At 33.4% G+C, this 19,720-nt stretch overlaps 1 protein-coding gene across 1 annotated transcript in view; it reads left to right on the forward strand.

Moving 5' to 3' along the window:
* The window catches only part of LOC126886450 (zinc finger protein 227-like), a 284,346-nt gene that overhangs the window by 198,910 nt on the left and 65,716 nt on the right, over window positions 1-19,720 (forward strand). The gene's annotated exons all lie outside the window — the stretch shown is intronic.

Raw genomic sequence — 19,720 nt, forward strand, 5'->3', positions numbered from 1 at the left:
GTCAAGAAATATAAATTGGACTTGCTTGCAGTACAAGAAACCAAACAATTAGGAACTGAAATAGTGGATGTAGAGGGCACAACCTCTTTTAAAAGTGGTGGAAAGGGCAGAACCAGAGGAACAGGTTTCATACTACAGGAAAACTTGAAATCAAGGGTAATAGCTTTTAAGCCCATATCTGACAGACTGTGTTCTTTAAGAATGAAAGGGGAAAGAAGAAATATAAGCATTATAAACGTGCATGCTCCCATAGAGGATGCGGATGAAGATGAGAAAGACATGTTCTACGAGCAACTAGAGGAGGAATACGAAAAAACACCGAAATACGATATGAAAATAATAATGGGCGATTTCAACTCAAAGATTGGAAAAGAAAATATATATGAGAACATAGTAGGGAAACATAGCAAACATGATATAACAAATAATAATGGGCACCGAGCAGTATGTTTTGCAATGGAGAGAAATATGGTAATAAGAAGTACACAACTCCGCCGGAAGGAAATCCACAAAGGGACATGGAAGTCGCCCGACGGAAAAACAATTAACCAAATAGATCATGTAGTAATAGAAAAAATGGACATGAATTTTATATCAAAAATAAAGAGCATGAGAGGAGCAGAATGCAATTCAGACCACTACCTAGTAAGAGTGACATGCATAAGAAACTGGGGTTCGACCGGGAAGGGAAAAAGGAAAAGAACGGAAGGTAAGAGAAAATGCAATTCGACCCTATTGAAAAGTGAAGAAGTAAAAGGTAAATATAAAGAAAAAATAGAAATAGAACTGGCAACATGCGCACAAGAAATGGAAATCAAAGAAAGATGGGAGAAAGTAAAAACATCAGTAATGAAGGCAAATGAGGCAGTTCTAAAAAGTACAGTGAGAAAAGGAAAAGTAAATGACTGGTATGATGAAGAATGTGAAAAAGCAGCTGAAGCAGTTAGGAGAGCTAGACAAATAATGCTATTAAAAGAAAACGAGAATAACAGAAATGTGTATAGGGACGCAATAAGGGAAATGAAAAGACAATGTAGGAGAAAGAAAAGAATATCCAAAGAAGATAAGCTAAAGGAAATCGAAGAAAAATTTCAAACTAAAGAAATAAGGTCATTTTACCAAGAGGTTAAAAGAATGGACAAAGGATATCAGAGCCGAAGCATCTATATTAAGAATGAAGAAGGATTGCGCAGTGAAACAGCGCAGGTGCTAGAAAGATGGAAAATTTTTTTCGAAGAGCTATTAAATAATGTTGAAGAGGACGAGATGGACATAACACAGAACATGGAAGAAAACGATACGATAGTGGGGACGCCAACAAAACAAGAGGTAATGAATATAATCAGCCAAATTAAAAACAACAAAAGTCCAGGAGCGACAGAAATAACAGCTGAAATGTTAAAGGCAGGAGGAGAACAACTGTACGAGCAACTATATTGGCTGGTGAAAAAGATATGGGAAGAGAAAAAAATGCCAAATGACTGGATGCTGGCTAGAGTCTGTCCCATACATAAAAAAGGAGATAAACAAACATGTGAAAATTATAGGGGAATAGCACTCCTAGAGACAGGGTATAAGATAATAGCACAATGCATACGTGGAAGACTGAACGAATACATGGAGGATACTGTGGGAGAGTACCAGGCAAACTTTCGATCCAACCGTTCGGTAACAGACCAGATTTTCACGCTAAAAGAATTACAAGCAAATTGCTATGAGTACAAAACGACCCTGTATGCGCTGTTCGTAGATTTCAAACATGCATATGATCGTATAAATAGAAAAGAAATGTACCGTGCTCTGAAACAACTGCAAATCCCCAAAAAATTGATTAGCTTGATTGAAATGACGTTGGCAAAAACGAAAAGCGAAGTAGTGTGGAAAGAAATCTCAGAGGACTTCGAAATCAAGCAAGGACTCAGGCAGGGTGATCCGATGTCAACCACGTTGTTCAATCTTGTTCTTGAAGTAATAATGAGGAATTGCAGCATAAAAATGGAAGAAACCATCTTTAAAAACGAACATCAATGTATTGCTTTTGCGGATGATCTAACAATATTGGCAAAATCAAAGAAAGAATTGAAAAGAATTGTGAAAAAGATAGAAAAAGAAGCAAATAGGTTTGGTCTAAAGATAAATGAAAAGAAAACTAAATACATGATAATGGGTGATACACAGCAAGACAATGAAGAGTTTATAAAAATACAAGGGGAGAAAGATTACATATACAGATTTGACAGAGTGGAAGAGTTTACTTACCTTGGTGTGAAAGTAAAGGAAAATGGACATGAAGATAAAGAAATAGAATCCAGAATTACAAAAGGCAACCAGAAATACGGAATGCTGAGATCCTTAATGAAGTCGAAGTTTGTTTCAAGAAAAACAAAAGAAAGAATTTACAAGACAGTGATTAGAGCTACGGTTGTATATGGAGCTGAATTATGGGTTTTAAGAAAGGCAGATGAAGAAAGATTAGAAAGATGGGAGAGGAAAATTCTCCGATCAATTTAGGGCGGCATAAATACACAAATGGGATGGAGAAGAAGGACAAATTAATATAGAGTTGGAAGAGCTGTATACGGAACCAAAAATCACCGCAATAATAAAGGCACATAGAATAAGATGGCTGGGACATGTGCAAAGATTGGAAAACCATAGAATGACCAGGATGATATTGAACAGGAAACCAGTAGGGAAAAAAGGAAAGGAAGACCCCGTAAAAGATGGTTTGACAGCGTCCAAGCAGATTTACGAGAATTAAAAATAGATAACTGGAGAAACAAGGCATTAGACAGAAGAGAATGGAGAGGAGTGGTAAGAAGAGCGCAAGAGAAATTGTAACAGAAGAATGTACCATGAATTGTAAAATGAGAGCTATATATTATTGTGTTTTCAATTTATCAAGCAAAAGCAAAATGAAAATTAAATTAAATTTTTTTTAAATAACGCGGGCACATAAATTTGATACACCTTGTATATTGAGCTGTTTTAAAATTTATTAGAATTTAGTGAATATAAATAGATTTCTCTTTTAACGAGCTTTCCGAGGAACCATTAAAGACTTTTGTGAATAATTAAAGTGAAAAGAACTATGTATTTAGATTTAAAATGGAAAAAAATTGTTTACTGTATAGGTAATTATCAATTTCTCGAAATTGATCATTGAAAAGAAAGTTGGAATTTTAATGTCTTCATTTCAATACGAGTATATGTGGGAGAGTTTCTCCGAAAATAATTAGGATTGTCGGAACAAATTTGAGGGTGACTGTTGTTTGTCAAATGGAAAAGTCAATGTTCTGATTCTTGGAATGTGGAAGGGGAAAAGATGGATTGGATGATTGAGAGAGGTTGAAAAATGATTATTATGTTGTTGGCAGCGAGAAGAAGCGGTTTTCGACGTATTAAGTGGAGTAGATAGTTAGCATATATCAGTGGTTGGTTGATAGTGGAGAATAGTGTTGAAAAGTGGAACGAGCGACAGATCAAATCGAGACGAAATACCTCTTTGATTCTGTAGTATTGTGAGAAGGAGAGCAGATAATTTTTGGAGTTGTTTGAATCGAGAACGTGTCAAAGAAACACGGTTTGTTGGAGAATTAGTGCTGGTATGCTGACAGTTTTGAAGCTGGACAACGGAGAGAGGCTTTGATGAGTAGCCTTTAACATAATCAACGAGGGAGAGCTGTTTGGGGTCACGAGAAGACATCCGAGTGAGGGAAGCAAAAGGTCAGTCAATTTATGTGAAAGAGATTTTTATGTTCGGGAAATAAATTTTTGAGTAAAAAGCATATGAATTAAAGTTCCAATATTTCAAAATATAAATAGTAAATATAGGTAACCTTGCGAAGACATAAATTTGTTTGGTTTAATTTGTTTTACCAAAGTCATCGGGAACAAACCGATAAATTGTTTTTTTGTAAAGATAATAATTTTAAGTGGTATATATTTCATTCGGACATCTGTGTCCACAGGTTTTTTAGATTCGATAGTTTTCAGAGTATTAATTTGATAAATAAAAGACAATTCTGTGTTTTTATTCTAATAGTTTGCTTTATTTCTTTTCCCTATTTTATCCCGATTAGGATCAACTCAGAGATACTGAACCCACGAGAGAAGATAAATATAACGTAAGATAATTTGGTTTTTTTATATTAAAAGGCACCCAGAGATTTTTTATTCAATTTTGATATATGATTTGCGACAATTAAATGATTAATTAAATAAATAATAATCAATAAAAAATTAACAAGAAGCAGATCACAACAACATGGCGAGCCAACGTTAGGGCCTTAAAGTATCTCTGGTTGTGAATTTGAAGGGAATAGGAAACGGAAAAACAGGTGAAGGAAAATTTATTTGCCCGTCGGAAAAAGTTGATATATTTAAAATTTTTGAAATATTTGTGTGACATAATTTTTTATCTAGGTACAATTTTTACATATTTATTTTATTTTTGATTGATTTGAGATTTGAGATATTTAAAATTTGTGGGATAATTTGATTATATTTGTGGAGAGAAAAATTTTCGTCTCGACAGCATACAAGGTATTTTCGAATTTCATATTAGGCGGGGATAAATTTTAACTACATGTCAATAACAACCAGAAGCAAAAGCAAAGAAAACAAAAAACAAGAAGAACATTTGGAACAAGAAGAACTTATAGAACAAGAAGATATTTTCGAAACAACAATCATGGCATCAGAACAACAGGAATTATCAGGAATAGATAAACTATTACAACTGATGCAACTCCAGTCACAAAAACTGGATGACAATCAAAGAGAAACAAAACAATCAATGGATGAAGCAAAAAGGACAATGGATAAAAATCAGGAGGAAACAAAACAAGCAATGGATAAAAATCAGGAGGAAACAAAACAAGCAATGGATAAAAATCTGGAAGAAACATCAAAGAAAATGGATAAAGTGGATCAAAAAATGGATGAAACACAACAAAAAATGGATGAAACACAACAAAAATTGGATCAAAAAATGGATAAAGTGGAGAAAAAAATGGATGACAATCAACAGGAAACAAACAAGCAATAGAAGAGAACAATAAGAAAATAGAGGAACGCATAGAAAAGTATGAAAAGGAAATAAAAGGATGTTTGACAACAATTAAAAACGAGATAGAACAGCAAGAAATGAAAATTAAAGATCACATGCAAGAACAAGAAATTAGAATGAAGGACCACATGAAAGAACAAGAAATGAAAATTCAAAACAAAATGGAGGAGTTAACAAATTGCCAGAAAAAGGAACTAGAAAATTTGGAAAATAAGTTGGAAAACGCATTACAAGAGGACAGACGAGAAATAGAAAGACAAATGGAGGAAATCAAGAATCAACAAAATTCCGGAGAAAGAAGGGAAACGATTATCCATAGTACAGAGGATGTGAAAATAAGATTTGGCGGGGATGTAAAAAAATTACACCCAGTAATTTTCATAAACAATTTGAAAAAGAAAATACGACACATCGGTAACTTCGAGACAGCCAAAGAAACGATAAGGAACCATCTTAAAGATGAGGCAAGTTTATGGTTCGATAGCAAAGAAGAAGAATTGGACAGTTGGCATAAATTCGAACAAAAGTTCCTGAGTTTTTTCTGGGGAAAAATACAACAGCTAGAAATAAACAAGGAATTGCAAAATGGGAGGTACCATGATAGAATGGGTATTTCAGAGATAACATATGCACTACAATTATATAATAATGCAAAACATCTACAGTACAATTATTCATCCGAACAGCTAGTAGAACTGATAGCCAGACATTTTGAAGATACCTTAGAAGATCACATAACTCTACAAAACTACAAAGATATCGACAGTTTGTGCCAATTGTTACAAATACGAAAAGCAAAAATGAGGGAAAGAGAAATAAGAAGATCGCAAGAAAATTATAGACAACGCGAAAATCAAGACTATAGAGATAGAAGACAAAACTTTCGGAGAGACTATACAAGAAGAGAATTTATTCCGAGGAGTGAAAACGAAAATAGAGACAATGGAAGAGGAAACTATGAACAAAGAAATCGGCAATGGAACGAAGACAGATACCGAGAAAACCAGAATAGAAGTAATACACGCACAAATCAAGAGGACAGAAAAGATATTAGAAGGAATGAACAGGAAAATCGTGGAAACCGATACGGGTCCAACAGACCGAGAGAAAATAGAAGAGCGGTAAACAATACGCAAATAAACGGACTTTGGCGACAATAAATGAAGGAATACGAATAAAGGTTCGATTGGGGAAGAAACTCTATGCACTACAATGTGTTATAATGCCAAACATGATGCATGATATGATCGTAGGAGTGGATGAATTGTCAGAAAAGCATGTGGTGATAGATTTCAAAAATAACACGATGAAAATCACAGATGGAAAAGAAGAAGAACCTAACATTTTGGAAATGGACAAGGAACATGAGAAACGGAAAAAGGATAATGCAGATAAAAAACAAACGGTGGAAATGAATTTGGCAATGAAGCAGGGACAGAGAAGAAAGAGGAGAAAGCAACAGAAAATTGATAAAAGAAAATGAAGAGTGGGATTCCTCGAAAAAAGAGATGAGCCCAGAAGAAGAAAAAGAAGAAAGAAGATGGATAAAAGAAAATGAAGATTGGGATTCCTCGGAAAAAGAGATGAGCCCAGAAGAAGAAAAAGAAGAAAAAAGATTGACCCAGGAAAATGAAGCTTGGGATTCCTCAAAAGATGAGATGAGCCCAGAAGAAGAAGAGATCAGAATAGAAAAAGAAGGCGGAAAAGATACAATTGAAACTGCGGTATTTAAAGTGGAAGTATGCAAAATGGAGAAGACAGAATATACAATAAACATGTGTAGAGAATTGAGGGAATGTGAAAATTTAATAAATGAAGAAAACAGAGTAGCCAAAAAGTATGGAAATTCATTTGAAACTAAAGACTTAGGAAATTTTCGATCGAAAACTTACCCTATCCCATCTAAGTACAGACACTGGGAAAAAGAAAGCAATTGTTTTTCAGGTGGGACTCAATATTTTGACACAATAGAAAAGTTTTGTTGTCGAGAGAAAATCATATTTTTGTTGCACTTATTAATACTGATTTTATCTCAAAACAAGGCGGGGATGTTATTGTGTTTTCAATTTATCAAGCAAAAGCAAAATGAAAATTAAATTAAATTTTTTTTAAATAACGCGGGCACATAAATTTGATACACCCTGTATATTAAGCTGTTTTAAAATTTATTAGAATTTAGTGAATGTAAATAGATTTCTCTTTTAACGAGCTTTCCGAGGAACCATTAAAGACTTTTGTGAATAATTAAAGTGAAAAGAACTATGTATTTAGATTTAAAATGGAAAAAAATTGTTTACTGTATAGGTAATTATCAATTTCTCGAAATTGATCATTGAAAAGAAAGTTGGAATTTTAATGTCTTCATTTCAATACGAGTATATGTGGGAGAGTTTCTCCGAAAATAATTAGGATTGTCGGAACAAATTTGAGGGTGACTGTTGTTTGTCAAATGGAAAAGTCAATGTTCTGATTCTTGGAATGTGGAAGGGGAAAAGATGGATTGGATGATTGAGAGAGGTTGAAAAATGATTATTATGTTGTTGGCAGCGAGAAGAAGCGGTTTTCGACGTGTTAAGTGGAGTAGATAGTTAGCATATATCAGTGGTTGGTTGATAGTGGAGAATAGTGTTGAAAAGTGGAACGAGCGACAGATCAAATCGAGACGAAATACCTCTTTGATTCTGTAGTATTGTGAGAAGGAGAGCAGAGAATTTTTAGAGTTGTTTGAATCGAGAACGTGTCAAAGAAACACGGTTTGTTGGAGAATTAGTGCTGGTATGCTGACAGTTTTGAAGCTGGACAACGGAGAGAGGCTTTGATGAGTAGCCTTTAACATACTCAACGAGGGAGAGCTGTTTGGGGTCACGAGAAGACATCCGAGTGAGGGAAGCAAAAGGTCAGTCAATTTATGTGAAAGAGATTTTTATGTTCGGGAAATAAATTTTTGAGTAAAAAGCATATGAATTAAAGTTCCAATATTTCAAAATATAAATAATAAATATAGGTAACCTTGCGAAGACATAAATTTGTTTGGTTTAATTTGTTTTACCAAAGTCATCGGGAACAAACCGATAAATTGTTTTTTTGTAAAGATAATAATTTTAAGTGGTATATATTTCATTCGGACATCTGTGTCCACAGGTTTTTTAGATTCGATAGTTTTCAGAGTATTAATTTGATAAATAAAAGACAATTCTGTGTTTTTATTCTAATAGTTTGCTTTATTTCTTTTCCCTATTTTATCCCGATTAGGATCAACTCAGAGATACTGAACCCACGAGAGAAGATAAATATAACGTAAGATAATTTGGTTTTTTTTTATATTAAAAGGCACCCTGAGATTTTTTATTCAATTTTAATATATGATTTGCGACAATTAAATGATTAATTAAATAAATAATAATCAATATAAAATTAACAAGAAGCAGATCACAACAATATATGTATATATTTATATGATGTATTTTTTGAAATAGACAAATTAATATTGTATATTGTAGATATGTATAGAAAAAAAATGTAATTGTGTTTTTCACGCCCAGGGCCTACATGGCCTGTTGAGCAAAATAAATAATAATAACTATTCCCAATCTCATCTGTATTGAAAATATGACAAGCACAAAATTTGAATTTTTCCATGCAGCTACGTAGATGTTTAAGAAGCAAAATTGCGTTGTTTTTATTAAAGCTTGTCGAACGAGCAATGCTGGTAGCTTCTGATTTTCTTAAAGAAATTGAAGGGTATCTCTGCATAAACCACCTTAGCCACTCCTCACCAGCCTTGTGTTTCTCTGTCCTGTTATATGGCATTACTTTATTATTTCTATCTGCGTACTGAAAAGCACGGATGCAAAAGACTGGATGCAAGCCGCACAAAACAGAGACAAATGGGAAGAGCTGAGGGACACCTATGTCCAGAAGTGGACGCACACGGGTTGATGATGATGATGATGACTGAAAAGCCAAAACCATAGCATCTCTTTTAGTTAGATCATAATGATATTTGGATGCACTTATTAGATACTCCGTTTTCTTCTTCATTATTAAAAACTTGTTTAAGAGCATTGGTTCTACTGTAATTGAATTCGTTTTCTCCTGATTGTTTGTGGACCTCCAAATGTCGAGCAAGTTTTGATTTACTGACATTATAAGCTTTTGCTGCTTCTCGAATGGTTAGATTGTCCATTAAAACAGCATGTGCAGCAGACTTCAAAAATTCAGTTACTTAAATGTCTCAAGATGCAAACGCATAAAAATGTCCCAAGGTACAAACGCATGCTTGTCCCAAAGTACAGCAGAGTGCACTTTTTGAAACTTAAACCAACATCAAAAAAATCTGCTTAAATAAATCTAAAATAACATACATATGTATACATTAGGTTTGTTCCAACACAACGAGAACCGTCATGTAACGATCACGTTACCACAGTATAAAGAGGGACAGTAGAACCACTCTCCGAAAAATTGGAAGTAAAATCTGTAGTCGCGCATGGCGACCGCGCAATGTTCTTAGTCGCTTTTGCCCCACTCTCGCATTGCTAGTGGCATAGAAACGTACGGATTTTAACAGGATAAACCCGCATCCACCACTTGCGTACTGCCGGTATTACTTCTTGAGACCAAAGCGCCGACAGAGGAGTGGTTTTACTGTGGAACCTCTATATACTGTGACGTTACTATAAAATAATACGTTCCACGTTCCATGAGTTCTGTGTCTGTATTTCGTGCATTCCATGGGTTATTTTGTTTACTGCGCAGGACGGTGATCCTTACATGGACGGTTTCTCGTTGTGTTGGAACAATCTATTATAAAAACCTATAATCGTACTCACTGATAACAGCAATGCTGCAAATTAGCAAATTTTACAAAAACCAATAAATAAACAGGCATTAAAAGTTACTCTAACGACCGCGGCCGTATGACAGTATGCATTTTCTTCAAGAAAATGTATACAATTTTCTAATATTAGAAAATTATATACATTTTCTTGTAATCGTTTCTTGTACGTACGTATCTAGGTGTTCTCGAGTGGAAGCCATTAATTTTAAATCATCCATTCTATAATATAACAAATGATTAAGCTTCGCTGCAACAGTATTATTATTTTTGATGCTAAAGCCTGTCAGTGGAATTCCGTAGCTGACATAGTGAACCAAAGTGGACTCAAGTAGTCCGCCTGAAAAAGTCCCCGGTTAATGGGGATATCTTCAGTTTCGATAGTGTTTTCACCAGGTATTTGAAGGTGGATTTTTGTCTTTTACTTAGTTATTATAATATGCATTAAAACGGTCACTATATTATCATCGACTTTATATATTTTCAAATTCATGCGGCACTAAATAAAACGCTTTCTTGTATGTCTTGTCAATCAACGGAGTAAAGAGATTCCGTTTTTGAATATATGCCTGTTAGAAATGACCGAATCGATAGTAAGTTGTTCTTTACAGTCCATGGAACCCTTAGCGCATCCTTTCTGTTGAGCCTCTATGATATTGTTTACTAATATGAATGTCTCTCTAGTGTCAAACTTTAGATTTGCGCCAATTACATCTTGTAATGGTAAAAGATCGTTTTCCTCATATAAACACGTATTAACTGATAGAAGGCATAGCATTACTCTGGAAAATATGGAACATAGTATGACCATACAGGGTGGGCCAATCAAAACAGTCCACCTCGATATTTGGTAGTATTTATTAGATTTTAAGGAAATGACGAAACAGGTCGATTTTTGATCTAAGGAGGACACATTTTTACTGTGCATACATCTGTCATTTGTTAACCCCCTCCCTTTCACTTCCCCACCCTTAATTTTTAAATAGGGAATAAGGATCATGTGCTAGCTCAGTTGAAAGGGAATTCAATTCTCTATTCAGTAATATAAACGTTAACATAATTATTTATACAGGGTGTCAAAGAAAAAAAAATATTTTAATTATTTTGAATTAAATTAATTGACACAAAAAGAAGTATGTATGTAATTTATTTAATTTAACATACCTTCTACTGCTGTCACAAAACAGAAAAAAATGTTTTTGATAAATAAACATTGCTTTTCGCTTAATTTCAATGTTCAAGCTGCCACCCATATGCCTCTTGATATGGGGAATATTGAATTTAAGCAACAAACAATGATTATTTATTAAATAAAAATTTTTTTTGTGTTTTTTGTCAGCAGTAGAATGTATTTTGAGTTAAATAAATTACATACATTCTTCTTTTTGTGTCAATTAATTTAATTCAAAATAATTTTTCTTGGACACCCTATATAAATAAATACGTCAATGTTATTATTACTGAATAGAGAATTGAATAACCCTTCAAAAGAGCTAGAACACGACCTCTATACGCTCTGAGCTTCGCTGGTGTCGCTCCTAGCGGACTACTAATTCAACTTTCACCGGTAATTTTTAAATTTATTATTTAATTGTTATCGCTTAACATTTACAACGCAAAAAAGTAATTAAATTGTAATCGATTTTTTTAAGATTTTGCTAATCATTTTGACGTTCTATTGATAAAATATGAATTTCTTACTTCGGATACTTTCACAATTATCGTGTAGATGGCACTAAGATTAAATAGATTAATTTATAATTACATATTACGGAACATTAAAAAAACTTAAATTCAGTATTTAAAACGTAAGTATATTTAAGGTAAAAATATATACCACAGCTTTGACCAACTAATATTTTTTATAATTAATGTTTTTAATTTTAATTTTAAATTAATTACTTTGACATTTATGTCAAATTTCCAGTAAAGGTTTACAGACTTGTCACTACTGGCGCTCGCGAATTTGTAAATATCCCCTCTACGTACGAGCTCACAGCGTATTCCCTATTTAAAAATAAGGGGGACAAATGACAGATGTATGTAGCGTAAAAATGTGTCTCCCTTAGATCAAAAATCGATTCTTCATTTAATTAAAATATAATAAATAGGTACTGCCAAATATCAAGGTGTATTGTTTTCTTTGGCCCACTCTGTATTTTGTAACAGCAGGAACCAGGATATTTTCTTGTGAATTTTCATTTATATTTTATTATTAAATTTAGTAATAAATAAACACTATAGAGTAATACTACACTACATGGTAACACTAGTAAGTACACAGTAACACTACACTAATAAACACTAGATAGTAATAAATATAGTTTTATTTCTCACCAAATCTTATGTTTTGAAAATTGCCAAATATTTTTCTAAAGCGCATATACAGTGATGAACGTGCTAATAACCGGCAAAATAGCACAAAAGATGGAAAACATAATACATAATACATTGCGATACAAAAAGAAATGAAACTAGTGGAGATTGAAATGATCGTTATAAACGTTAAACGATAATTAACATTACATTACATAGTTTCCCACCTTATAGTGTAGGAAACAAAGGTTGAACCTTGCAAAATGGACACAAGTCCGGTTTTATTTTTTTTCTGGTATATCAAGGGGTGCTTATTATAAGACTAACTTTTTCTGAAAAAATTTCGCCCCGGAACCCCCATTTTCACCCCTTTAAAGGGGGTAATTTGTGGTTTTTGCGGAACGTAGCCCTTCCTGTACCTTTTACAAAAAATTTCTTTTGTAGAAATATGAAGAGGACTATATTTTCTACGATTTATTTCCCGACGGCATCTGTCTATCATACACTGAAAACATCCAAAGATGTTTTTAAAAAATATATATTTTTCCCTAACTGTAACAGTAATTAAGAAGAAATCCTGCGGCAATTATTCACAAATAATTGATAGATTTTTTGGTATAGGTTTCACTTAAATGTAATAGCCCTTTTTTTAATTACAGGGTGTTACATTTTAAAAAACCCCTTTTTATACCATCTGAACCGTTTATGCTAGAGTAAAAAAACTTTTAGCGATTACACATGTACTGGTGCTATTTACAAATTTGTATAATGCACCCCCATTTTTTCCCCGGAACCACCCAAAAAAAAGAAGAATTAATAAATAAAGTGATTTTCTTGGAATCCTTCACACACAATGCCCTTTATTAATATGCTTCATATATCATTTTGTGCACGTTATTATTACCCATGCATGGATACCAAAAGCTATTTTCTAGTGCAACCCCTGTAGCCAAAAAAATTTAAATAAAATGGGGGGTTGAAAATTTTTTTTACTTTTTGATCCATATGGGCATATGCTTCATCAATAGAGCTTTTCAAAAATATATATGGTTATTGCAACGTCCCTGCGGAAACCACCCCTATCCTTGAAAATATACTGCAGAAACTACCCCTAGCCCTTGGCGAGCATATTTTTACGATTTTCTCATTAACTATGCATTATTTTTAAACAAAACTTATACAAGGTTAAAGACCACTATTTACTCTAAAAATTAGGTCCTATTCATTTTTTTCGTATAAGCAACCGTTACGGCACAGTGGTGCCGTAAACCTCATATATACTTTGGCGGGCTCCAGTTTTTGTTTTTTATTTCGTCATCTGTTCGTTTTATTGATAAAGTACTTATGTAAAATAAAACAACACAGTGTAACCTACAAATTATGACCTATGCACATTTTACATCCTTTCCGCCCCAAAGCCACAGTGGTGGCCCAAAATCAATTTTTGCATATTTTCGCCACCTACACGCATTTTATTGCATTAATGCTACTTTAATAGCACAATATTCACCCTTAAGTGGTCACTAAGCAGTGGCGGATCCAGGGGGTGATGGGGGCGATCACCCCCCTCTTAAACCAAGTGATATTATATTTAAAGATTATAAAAATATTCATTTATTTTTATAAAAATTTAGCCAATTGGCACCCCTCTTAACGATGCTGGATCCGCCACTGTCGCTAAAGCATAAAAAGTACGCCATTCTTATAAAAATAAAAATAAAATATAAGTATTTCTATAAAAATAAATGAATATTTTTATATTCTTTAAATAGAATATCACTTGGTTTGAGAGGGGGGGTGATCGCCCCGATCACCCCTCCCTGAATCAGCCACTGCTTAGTGACCACTTAAGGGTGAATATTGTGCTATTAAAGTAGCATTAATGCAATAAAATGCGTGTAGGTGGCGAAAATATGCAAAAATTGATTTTCGGCCACCACTGTGGCTTTGGGGCGCAAAGAATGTAAAATGTGCATAGGTCATAATTTGTAGGTTACACTGTGTTGTTTTATTTTACATAAGTACTTTATCAATAAAACGAACAGATGACGAAATAAAAAACAAAAACTGGAGCCCGCCAAAGCATATATGAGGTTTACGGCGCCACTGTGCCGTAACGGTTGCTTATACGAAAAAAAAATGAATCGGACCTAATTTTAGAGTAAATAATGGTCTTTAATATTGTGTAAGTTTTGTTTAAAAAGAATGCATAGGTAATGAGAAAATCGTAAAAACATGCTCGCCAAGGGATAGGGGTAGTTTCTGCAGTATATTTTCAAGGATAGGGGCGGTTTCCGCAGGGATGTTGCAATAACCATATATATGTTTGAAAAGCACTATTGATGAAGCATATGCCCATATGGATCAAAAAGCAAAAAACAAAAAAAATTTCAACCCCCCATTTTATTTATTTTTTTTTCTGGCTACAGGGGTTGCACTAGGAAATCGCTTTTGGTGTACATGCATGGGTAATAATAACGTGCACAAAATGATATATGAAGCATATTAATAAAGGGCATTGTGTGTGAAGGATTCCAAGAAAATCACTTTATTTATTAATTCTTCTTTTTTTTTTGGGTGGTTCCGGGGAAAAAATGGGGATGCATTATACAAATTTGTAAATAGCACTAGTACATGGGTAATCGCTGAAAGTCTTTTTACTCTAGCATAAACGGTTCAGATGGTATAAAAAGGGGTTTTTTAAAATGTAACACCCTGTAATTAAAAATAGGGCAATTACCCTTAAGTCAAACCTATACCAAAAAATCAGTCACTTATTTGTGAATAATTGTCGCAGGATTTCTACTTAATTTCCGTTACAGTTAGGGAAAAATATATTTTTTTTAAAAGATCTTTTTTAAAAACTTGTCAACTTTGGGGCGCCACTCCCGCTAAACGGTGGATGATAGACATATGCTGTCTCGAAATAGATCGTAGAAAATATAGTCCTCTTCACTATAAAAAAAATTTTTGTAAAAGGTACTGGAAGGGCTACGTTCAGCAAAAACCACAAATTACCCACTTTAAAGGGGTGAAAAGAGGGGTTCCGGGCCGAAATTTTTTCAGAAAAAGTTAGTCTTATAATAAGCACCCCTTGATGTAACAGAAAAAAAAATAAAACCGGGCTTGTGTCCATTTTGCAAGGTTCAACCTCTGTTTCCTACACTATTAAGACGTATCAGAGAAGTATGACAACTGTCACTGTGACAGTAGAATTTTATAACATACTCCTGTCACAGACGTCTAAAGGTGGGAAACTAGGTATATTATAAGCAAAAAAATTCTATGCGGTGATTTTAACATTAATTATGCTGCTGCTAGTGCTACCCAAGTGTCCCTGGCAAACATATTTGAATCGTATGGTCTCTCAATGCACGTTGATTCTCCTACAAGGATTACAAAAACTACATCTACCATAATCGATTATATTGTCTCAGATTTCTCACCCCTTGATGTCTGCTCTACAGTTATTAATGCGGGACTATCTGATCATGAAGCAGTGTATACGAAGTTTAACATCTTCAGCAAACCCTCCTCAAAAACCCGACGTTTAGGTAGGATTTTTTCCGCCCAGAATTTTCGTAAATTCCAAAATTTATGCTTAACTTCTGAGTGGCAATTTCCTTCTATAGACGTGGACTATAATTTCAGTGTTTTTCTAGATAAGCTTCTCCACATCTTCAATAAGGCATTTCCTTTAATTCCTATTAAGCCAAAACATCGGAAACCTTGGGTTACGAAAGGTATTCGCATATCAGCTAAGAATATGCGTTCAATACTATACATCAAGAAATTTACTACCAATGTTGCTGTCACTGAATATATCATGAAGTACAGGACAACATATCTAAAACTTGTCAGGTCAGCTAAAAAAGGCTATTATCAAAATCGTCTGGGAAGCTCTAAAAGTGTTGCAAAAGAAACTTGGTCTATAATAAACGATCTTCGAAATAAAACTCACACAGCTCAATCATTTTCCCTTCCAAATCCTGAAAGTCTAAACGACTACTTCGTTAATGTGAGTAAAAATATAACATCAACAATTTTGCCGCAATAAGATCCCATTTCCTTTCTTCCTAATTCAAGACAGGTCTCGAATTCATTCTTTTTACGACCAGTCGATAACTCTGAACTTATCCAAACAATCAATTGTATCAAAAGCAAATCATCCTGTAGTACTGATGGACTGTCTATAAAAATTTTCTCTAATCTCACAGAAAATGTGTTGGAAATCCTCGTCTCACTAATTAATGATTCCTTCGAAAAAGGTAAATTTCCAGAGTGCCTAAAGACAGCCATTATTATTCCTCTTCATAAGGGTGGCGAAAAATCTGATGCCTGCAACTATAGACCTATTGCCTTACTACCGGTACTCTCCAAAATTATTGAGAGACTCATTAAAAATCGACTTATGTCCTTTATCGTTGATAACAACATTTTATCACAAAATCAGTTCGGCTTTTTAACAAATAAATGTACCACTGATGCCATGTTTTCTGTACTACATGAGGTTTACCAAGCACTAAACATTAATCTTTATACTGCCACTGTTTTCTGCGACTATGCCAAAGCTTTTGATTGTGTAAATCACGACATCTTGATTACAAAACTAAATTTCTATGGAATTCGAGGTATTTCTTTGAATTGGTTCCAATCCTACTTGAATAATCGGAAACAACTAGTTAGAGCAAATGATACTGACTCTAGTCTCAAAAACATCGTAATTGGAGTACCACAAGGTTCAGTATTGGGTCCTATACTGTTCCTTATCTTTATAAATGACATCACTAATTTAAAAATCAATGGGAAAATTTTTCTTTTTGCTGATGATACCAGTATCACTTGGAGCAACTCAACTATTGCATCTCTTCATGAAACTATAACTTCGGATCTACTGACGATAAAGACCTGGTCTGACTCTAATTTACTCTCTTTTAACGTAAATAAAACAGTAGCATTATCCTATAAAGGAGTTCTTCAACCTTTGCCACTTCATAATAGCCAGATCAGTACCGTTGATTCTGTAAAATTTCTTGGTATTTTTTTAGACAGCAACCTCAAATGGCCCCTTCATATCGATTCGTTAAGTAAGAAACTCGCCTCAGCTTGCTATGCAATACGATCTGTCTCAAGGGAACTCAATTTAGCATCTTCTAAAATAACATATTTTTCGTTGTTCGAGTCTCATCTTCGATATGGTCTTCCTTTTTGGGGTTCTAGTACAGCTGCTCAATTTGATGTCGTTTTTAGATTGCAAAAAAGAGCAATAAGATATTTGTTTGGCCTCAGAAGATCTACACATTGCAGAAGTTACTTCAGAGATCACGAAATTTTAACACTTCCATCTTTATATATTCTAGAAACGGTTTGTTTAATTCGTAAACACCTTCATGTCTTTCCATCAAGGCCCAATCATCTTTACTCCACCAGAAATTCAATCTTTGATATTTATTTACCGATTCCATCCACTGAGTTAGTAAAGAAATCTATATTATATTCCGCAAAGAAACTGTACAATCATCTTCCGTTACAACTTAAATCTGCAACATCTTTCCCTAAGTTCCGTAAAATGACAAAAGCCTGTCTATCCAAAAGACCATATTATTCAATAGAAGAATTTCGTAATGAATAACTAAGAAAATTGGGTTCCATGCGCAGTAGCATAAACTTGTCAGTTCCTTATGTTGTACCTATTTTATTTTATTTGTTGTATGTTCAATTTGCAATTTATATATATTTTGCAATAAATTGTTTTTGTCTTGGCTTTTATATCTTATACTGTAAATTGTAGTTGTTATTTGTTATTTATATTATGTTTTTCTTTTGACTGTATGTAAGCTTTGTCCATAAAATTGTAAAAATTTTCAGTGACAATAAAGCATAAAAAAAATAATAATGTAATGTTAATTTATACGTTTATAACGATCGTTTCCACCTCAACTAGTTTCACCTCTTTTTGTCTCGCAATGTATTATGTTTTCCATCTTTTGCGCTATTTTGCCGGTTATTAGCGCGCTCATCACTGTATAAATGCATATTGCATTTCGGTTACTTTTTAAGAGCATGTTGCATGCATATTTTAACCACTTTTTAGTACGTCGTACAATCCAGGCTCTACTATTAGTACATTCTTTGACGGTTTTTTGCAGTAAATTTTAAAGAACAGTTTAGATTTACATGAAATTTGGGATACGCATAGCTGGCATGCCAAAGAAAAAAATTGATATAGTGCCGATGTGTGCTTTTGCCCTGGGGGTGAGTTTCACCCCTTCTCGGGGGTGAAAATCATACGTTCAAGATAAGTCTGGAATTCGATAAACTGACTAATTCTAAGCTACTTTTATTCTATATAGTTTTTTCATGAGGTAAATACTTTTCGAGTTATTTGCCAGTGAATATGTTCATTTTTCAATAAAACAATCACGTTTTTAGACAATTTTTTGCAAATAACCCAACAAGTAAGCATTTTGTCAAAAAAACATTCTTAGCAAAAATATAGCCTGTAAAAATGTGAAAAAAACGATGTATCCATAAAGTCTCTAGAACTAGTAGAAGCAGAGTTATAGCTAAAGCAAAATGTGTTCTTATTCGCCATATTCCAAATAGAATCTTTCAACGTGAAATAACCAAAAAACGAAGCAATTCTTGGAGAAAACTCATTACAACTTTTTTAAAGAGTTTAAAAAGCTTTATTTCTGTTTTTATAAAAAAAGATTCTAGCATCAAATGTAAGCAAGTTATGCTCAAAATACAGTTGGTCCTTTTGGTTTAAAAAAAAATCGGGAAAACCAACCCTTAATTAGCAACTTAAACAAAATAAATCGTTACCGCTTCACATGTTGCTTTATTTATGTTGTGTTTATATAATCTGTAAGTTTTATTGATTCAACGTGCTTATTTAAAAAAAATATTGGTTTTAAAGTAAAATTTTTTAAAATTTTAATTTTGAAAAAATGCTTTTTTCAATATAACTTAAAACTTATTAGATGTACCAAAAATCCCAACAATAAAATAACTCGGCTTTGCTTTTCTGAATGTTTTGTATTTTTTTGTTTTTCTGTAAGACAACGATTTGTTAAGATTTGGTGTTTATAAATTTGCATATACTCATGATAAGTGACTCGTTCGAGCCCTTTCAACTACAGCCCTTTCAAAAAATAAGAACTTTGAACCGATGAAACTTAACAGATCATATAAACAATACATATGTTATGGACCATATGATTAATTGGTCATTTTTTATAATGCCCCGGCTATATAAAAAATGCCCAATAATGTCGGTCAATATAATAAATACTATTAAATTCATCACATTGCCCGGGCATTATGTATAATGCTTGGCATCTACTAGACAGGATGATTAAAACTACTTTTATTTTTATTAAACTAAAATATTTCTTATATACTAATGAAAACAGTCTTGCAGTCTTCTGTGAAATGGCACATGAGTACATTTAATGAATAAGTATACATAAAAAATATAATACGTATTAACG

Source organism: Diabrotica virgifera, chromosome 6, assembly GCF_917563875.1.
Source record: "Diabrotica virgifera virgifera chromosome 6, PGI_DIABVI_V3a".
In the NCBI taxonomy this organism is placed as follows: domain Eukaryota; kingdom Metazoa; phylum Arthropoda; class Insecta; order Coleoptera; family Chrysomelidae; genus Diabrotica; species Diabrotica virgifera.